At 35.1% G+C, this 7,500-nt stretch overlaps 1 protein-coding gene across 6 annotated transcripts in view; it reads right to left on the bottom strand.

Moving 5' to 3' along the window:
• LOC144965055 (fibroblast growth factor receptor-like 1) overlaps positions 1-3,304 on the bottom strand; it is a 145,492-nt gene extending 142,188 nt beyond the window's left edge. The window contains exons 1-2 of one of the 6 annotated variants that reach the window (XM_078899941.1): positions 2,907-3,304; positions 1,996-2,206 (exon numbers count right to left, since the gene is read on the bottom strand). The gene's annotated coding sequence lies outside the window, so the exon portion shown is untranslated. Of the gene's footprint in view, positions 1-1,995; positions 2,207-2,343; positions 2,595-2,778 lie in introns of those variants that run through there. The other 5 variants (XM_078899939.1, XM_078899940.1, XM_078899944.1 and 2 more) reach the window with 5 other exon arrangements.
• Positions 3,305-7,500: the final 4,196 nt, after the last annotated feature.

A 7,500-nucleotide genomic window follows, 5' to 3' on the forward strand; every position in this document is an offset into this window, starting at 1 on the left:
CTATTTATTTATCATTTTGTGTTTTTTACACAAATCAGAGAGTGTCGTGTAGGTTGAAAAATAATTTTAGCCAATTCCATCAAATGTTATATTTCTCCTTTTTTAAATTAAATTTAACGAATAGTCGAAACGCTTTTATCTATATTCCAGACCTGCCCACTTTTACGAAAATTTCGTAGAAATACGAATTTTTGGGTCCTGATTGACAGACAATTACAAAAAGATTTATAAGTCAATACGAAGTTTTATTGCCAGAACCAGTAAATAAAGGAGATTAAAGCATTAATTTAATGTATTTAAACACAAAATAGACATTTTTAATGGTAGTTATAATTTCTTCTATGTTATAAAAAAAAAAACTTGAGCTTTTTATATAGGGTTATATCCACTAAAAGTGCTCAAAGCGCTTTACAAAGGGTCCCTAACCAACAACAACACGTAAAATGTAGAACGAGACATGATGCGATATTACAATTTTTTCCGACAACGCTGATAACGGCCAGGTCCTCATTTTCCACCTGAATATGGTGAGAGAATAAAGTGAGTAAAGAGCCTTTTCTAAGGACTCAACATTGTGCCGAGGTTCGAACCCAGGGCCGTCCGATCCGAAAGCGAGTGTCATACCACTAGACCACATAGCCGCATTACCCCTGAAAATTGCGCATTTATCCAATTCCAAGAGAGCAGGTCGGCTATATTGACACTTCATATCATTCCGCCATTTATTCTGATGTGAAACTCACGGTAAACGTTTGTTTTGGTTTTCATGTCATTGTAAAGGCAGAAAATGAACAAAACAAACTGCCTTTTAAACGTTTATTATTATTATTATTATTATTATTATTATTATTATTATTATTATTATTATATATTATTATTATTATTATTATTATTATTATTATTATTATTATTATTATTATTATTATTATTATTATTATTATTATTATTATTATTATCATTATTATTATTATTATTATTATTATTATTATTATTATTATTATTATTATTATTATTATCATTGTCATCATCATCATGAGTCATCGATTGTGCTTAATGGTCTGCGCGAAAAGTCATGGCATAATTATAAATCGGGAGAGAGAGAGAGAGAGAGAGAGAGAGAGAGAGAGAGAGAGAGAGAGAGAGAGAGAGAGAGAGAGAGAGAGAGAGTTACATAAATAGTTGACATTTTCAATTCAATTCAATTGTTTTGCCTTTATATAGAGCAATATCCACTAAACATGCTCAAAGCGCTTTACAAGGGGCCCCTAGCCAACAGCAACACGTGACATGTAGGACGGGATATGACGCCTGGTAGATGTTATAAGTTGGGGGGTGGGGGGGGGGGGGGGCTTCGACCGGGACAACGCTTTTAACGGTCAGGTACTCGTTTTACACCTGAGTACCGTGAAAAATATGTGAGTAAAGAGCACGGGCCCTTTCCAAGAGCTCAACTATGAGCTGCTCAAAGCCGGACTCGAACCTTGGACGGTCTGATTCGAAGGTGAGTGTCATACAACCTAGACACTAATAATCATTTAATCAATTTACTTTAAAGACAAAACAAAACAATAGACAACAATACAAAACAAAAGAAAAATACAAATAAATAAATAAACAAATAAATAAAAAACAAAAGAATTAAAATCCCACCCTCCTCCCTCCCTCACACACACAAACACACACTCACACACACACAAACACACACACACACACACACATACATACACGCGTGCGAGAAATAAATTTTTGACAAATCTTATCATTTCTTGAAGAATAAAAAAATAATGAAAAAAAGTGGAAAGAAAAACAAAGAAGATAAAAACAATTTTTAAAAAGTTATCAAAATGGACTGTTAGTTAGAGAGTCGATTGGTCTCTGGGTAGAGATACAGATACAGATAGATAGCTTCTGTTATCATAGACATGATACGGACGCTCTCTTACACTATGATAAAATAATAACAACATAATAACATAAAAAAGAGGGTAAACTCACTGTTGAAAATGATAATCCGATAATATGAATGAATGTTATCTTTATCTCCTCAATGTTAGGTGAATCAGTGCAAAAAACTGATTAAAATTGTGTCGAAATAATCCTCAAAACAAACAAACTCCAAATTGAAATGAAATAATATTGTAACCAAAAATCCTTTTTGCATAGAAGGAAACAGAATCCACTTGAATCTTTTGAAAATAAGATTTACCTATTCACAGAGCAAAAGAAAATCAAATGAAAAATTTAACTAAAAAATTATAATTATAATTAAGGAAAAATAAATAAAAAAGGGTATGAAGAATATAAATTAGATATCTTATTTTAAAATCGCGATTTTAATCTTACCGTGACAAATCTCTCGATAAACAATTCGAATTATTCTTATTGAATAATAAAACGCCACTGCACATACGGTCGTCACAGTCACAGTAGTACGCGACAGAACTGAGGTTGTGAAATAAATTAATAATTAATAATTGAATTACGACACGGAATGGAACGGAGTTTCTTGTCAAAGACAGAGTACTAGATAGATAGAAAGACGGAGAGACACGGACAGATAGAATAACATTGATCTCTTTAACGAGACTGCGAGTGATTCTTGATTCAACGCAGGAACTAACAGTTGAGCTTAAATGTACGCGTCACACACACACACACAGTGCGTTTCTTACACCACAAGTCAATACTATTAGAACTCATTCACTTTTCTTGTTTATATTCGTTAATATTCTATATATATACTTAACAACAAAGCTTAAGTAAACACATTTATTTTACCAACGTCGATAATCTTTATTTGGTCCAGCTTCAATCCACAGGGGATAACAGATACATAGATAGATTCAGATATTATAATAAAATATCTTGGATTGAAAAGACATATACAGACTCTCTTGTTAACTCACTTCGTTTTATTCCGATCCCGTAAAATTGTTTCGCTTTTGAATAGAGATTTCATGGTTGTGGTGGTGGTGGTAGTAGTAGTAGTGGTGATGGTGGTGGCTCTCGCATGGCAGTAGCACCAGTTTTTCAGCTAATTAGCGTTTGGCTAAAAAAAGAGGGGAGTTTTCCGACAAAATGATTGGCTAGACGGCATGACGTATGCTCCGCCCCGCCAATTAGCGCGTCGGCGATGAGACGGAAACAAACGGGAATTTATCCTCATGTCTTCTCTTCATATCTGTGTGTATTTTCAAGCTTTTCGCACTTCGCGGCGGTTACCGCTACGACTACAACTGACTACTAGCAGCTACCCGCTCTAATCGTAATCGTGTATACAGGCTGGTTACAATAGATTGGGGGGAAATGATTTAGAGTGTGAATCGCTGTGATAGGGTTCATGGTACATAACGATCTGTTACAAGATAGATTGAGAGAGAGAGAGAGAGAGAGAGAGAGAGAGAGAGAGGGGGGGGGGGGGGGGGGGCGAGATAGAGAATCTTTGTCATTTCTTCCTCCTCCTCCTCCTCCTCCTCCTCCTCCTCCTCCTCCTCCTCCTCCTCCTCCTCCTCCTCTTCTTCTTCTTCTTCTTCTTCTTCTTCTTCTTTCTTCTTCTTCTTCTTCTTCTTCTTTTATTATTATTATTATTATTATTATTATTATTATTATTATTATTATTATTATTATTATTATTATTATCATTATTATTATCATTATTCTGGGCGGTTATGTGGTCTAGAGGTATGGCACTCGCTTTCGGATCGGAAGGTCCTTGGTTCTAGCATCGCTCGGCGCATAGTTGAGTCCTTGGAGAAGGGTCTTTACTTACATTTCTCTCACCGTACTCAAGTGGAAAATGAGTACCAAACCGTTAATAGCGTTGTCTCTGTACGAAAAAAATTGTAATATCGCCTAACAGGGTTCATGTCCCGTCCTACATGTTAAATGTTGCTGTTGGCCAGGGACCCCTTGTAAAGCGCTTTGAGCACGTTTAGTGGATATTGCGCTATATAAAAGCTCAATTTTAAGCTCTATTTTCTTCTTCTTCTTCTCCTTCTGTGTGGCTACAGCCATGCTCCAATTCCTGCTGCTACCACAACTATTTGTCGTGAATGGCAGTGATAGAGCATGATAGCAATTTGTTACACTGGAGACAGCGGCGGTAGATAGAATATTTTCCTTATCATTTCCTCCTCCTCTCACCACCACCACTACTACTACTACTACTACTACTACTACTACTACTACTACTACTACTACTACTACTACTACTAATACTGTACTTATACTATTCACAAAATGTGAATCATAAGTCACTACGAGTTAATTTTCACCCTGGAATGCGAGAATGCGCTATCGATTCTTATCAAACATGTTTATGTAAATTGCTCTGTATACATTTTATTTGAATGAATCAATTATTAACAACGACAGTTTGCCAGGTACAGCTGTATAACTATTTTTATAGTTTAAAAAAATACATCCGTTACATAAGAATAGGATTCAATAGTCTGATGTCACGTCCGCCCAGCAACGAGCAGCTTGGTTCTAAACAAAGAAAATAGGTACTTTTTTATTCTTCATGCTGGCTAGAACTTTTTCACATGTCATGTGATCAGAATTTATAAAAGTCAAAACATGATCAGATTTATAATGTTTTTCTCCTTTGGATACACTTTTATGCTCGTCGGAGAAGCATTTCATAAGGGCGTCCGCCATTGTTCCGATAGTTTAGAACCCGTTAATATATTAGTATTCGTCATTACAAGGAAAGTGACGTCACGACCATTGAATCCAATTATCAATAGACACTTAGATAACCACGCCTCTCGGACAGTCGTCACGATGTAAACAATGTCAGTGATTGGAAAACACTCCTATCGATGTTATGTGTCTAAGTAAAATACTTACTACTTTACCCCTTAATCAATAGGACTAACTCAGAAAACTATGTGTGAACTTTATAATAATATGATCGAAAAAATCGTGTGATAACTAGACACCTATTTGGCGGTAGATAAAACATTAACAGCGATCAGAGAGGTCGATTTCATTCATGTTGTTGTTTATAAACAACCAGCTATGTTTGTCCGATCACGGGTGAAGGTGTGTCAGAAATTCCATGTTTTGATTGGTCAAAATCTACTGGTTAATTCCTTAAGGCGGCATGTCGATTTGAACAAGTTGGGCATTGCCCTACTACTTCTCTCACCCCATTCCTTATATCAGTTTTAACTTTAATCTAAACCGTGAAAACTATCAATTACGCTCGCTATACACAAATAAAACAGTAAATAGAATATATTCATAGAAAAATCTATAAATGAATAGATTAATATTATACTAATAGATAAATGAACAGATAGATCAATAAATAACATTTATATAAATTAAAATCAAACAAACCAAAATTCGAGAAACAAACAAGCAAACATTAAAAAATCAAAGCAAAAGCACTTACAAAGTAAGAACTAGCCTTATGTAATTACTGACACCATTGAGCACTCTTATTTCTTAATAAATGTTTTAGTTCGTGGAAATAATCCTTTGACTGTAATATCGTGACAAAGGATAAACGTTTGATTCCAGCTAGAATATTGAAATCCGAAATGGATACAATCTTTGTCCATTCTATCAAAATGTTTGAGATTCAAATCGCAGTAAAGGGTTTTGGGGATGAATTCTTTCTTGTATTTTTTTCTATCTGCTGTATCTCGCACTTTTTCATACACATCTATTCCGACTTTTATCTCACACAAGTGCTTGCTCCCGAAATTGTAGCGTTGATATTTTCCAAATTAATGGGAGCTACTCCAATGTGTTGGTCTTCGCTCTTTCATGCTCAATATTTGCACGTTATGAAGCAGGAAAAAAAGTTCAAAGTGAAACCGCGTACTCTTCTGAATGATATAACCATAGAATCGCCCCATCTATCGTGTAATAACCTCTGTGGTGTAATGATAGCACGTCTGATCGGTAATCAAGGGGTTTGAGATCGGATCCCCATTCCAGGCAGGCGGAATTTCTTTTTTCAAGGATGACTTTTTATTGTATTTATATTTCTGGTGTGTCCGACACTGTCTCAAACATAAGCTTTTCACAATAATTTATCCTAGATATTCGACCAAGACGCACACCCAATTCCGTGATATTTGATACGAGTTGTGCAAAGAACATGAGAAATTCAAATGAAATTGTAAAAAATGAGGAAGAATAGAAAACAGGAACGAATCAAAAAAAAAAAAAAAAAAAAAAAAAGAAAAGAATGGTGATATTTTTTCATGCGATACGGGCTCATGAGCATGCCTGTTATCCGTTGGACACAGAACACCTTATAATTATCGCAATCAATTGTCCCCAGATTGAATTGATATTGAATTTGATACGCCATTTGCATTTTAAAAATGCAGATGTCAAAATTTGAAAATGACAAGGAAGCCAAGCCCGTATTGCTTTGATCCGCGAAAATTTATTATTATCCCGTGGTGTAGACCAGTTAGCAGTTGTACTCTGGAAAAACACGTATTAAAAAAAATTTGGCCAGAAAACTGATCTTTCAAATATCGATCGATTAAAATGACCCTCATCTTAGCCAAATACAATTTTTTTTACAAAAATCCCTCTCAAACCTGGGACCTCGACGAGGTCTTGATTAAAGTCCCAGGTTTAAGAGTTATGTAGTTTTTGCCAAGATGAGGGTAATTTTATCGATTGATATTATTTGAAAGACGAGTTTTCTGGCCAAATATTTAGATACGTGTATTTCCAGAGGATGGCAGTAAATTAATATGATAATTATCTGTAACCTAAGCCGCGACCGTCATTTTTCTATTGGTATAGAATGATTTTATAACAATGGAGTAATTATGGTTTAATAAATGGGAGTATAATATGTTTTATGCGCTTATTTTTAAGCCAAAAAATAAAATAATAATAATTACACAAAATGAAAGTATTCTTTTCCCATAAACATAAAGCGCAAGGGCTTTTCTGTTTAATCTTTATCTTTGTGGAAAAATTTACAGAATATTGGTTCGACAGATATATTTTTAAAATGTTTTTTTTTTATAAAGCGCAATATTCACTAAATGCGGTTGAAGTGTTTCCCTTAGAAAACGACAACATTTAACACGTTAGTAAAGACATGATGCCTGCAAGGCGCTATTTTTTATTATTAATAAAAAAAAATAAAACAACAAAGTTTCCAATTAAGTTTTCTTTGTAATCCTCGGTACATTGAAACACATGTGAGTAAAGACCCATTCCCAAGGACGCACAAAATTTCTTAATCAGTGGGGACTTTCCACCTGTCCAACATGTACCTGATGTGGTAACGAGCCCGAAACCGCAGAATATCTAGTTGAACGGTGTGTTGTGACAAAGCTGTCAGGTGGGTTTGCGACGGTGCACGAGTGCGGTACGGAATTTGCTGATTGGGTCGTTGTCATAACATAGTAGTATGAGTACTATTAGAAGCTGCCTACAAAAAGGACCCAAAACCTGGATCTGTGGTATTGTTCGACAAAACGAATTGTGCGGCTATGTGGTCTTGTGGTATGA

This window comes from Berghia stephanieae, chromosome 2 (assembly GCF_034508935.2).
Source record: "Berghia stephanieae isolate SIO BIC M18660-M18661 chromosome 2, UCSD_Bste_1.3, whole genome shotgun sequence".
NCBI lineage: Eukaryota > Metazoa > Mollusca > Gastropoda > Nudibranchia > Aeolidiidae > Berghia > Berghia stephanieae.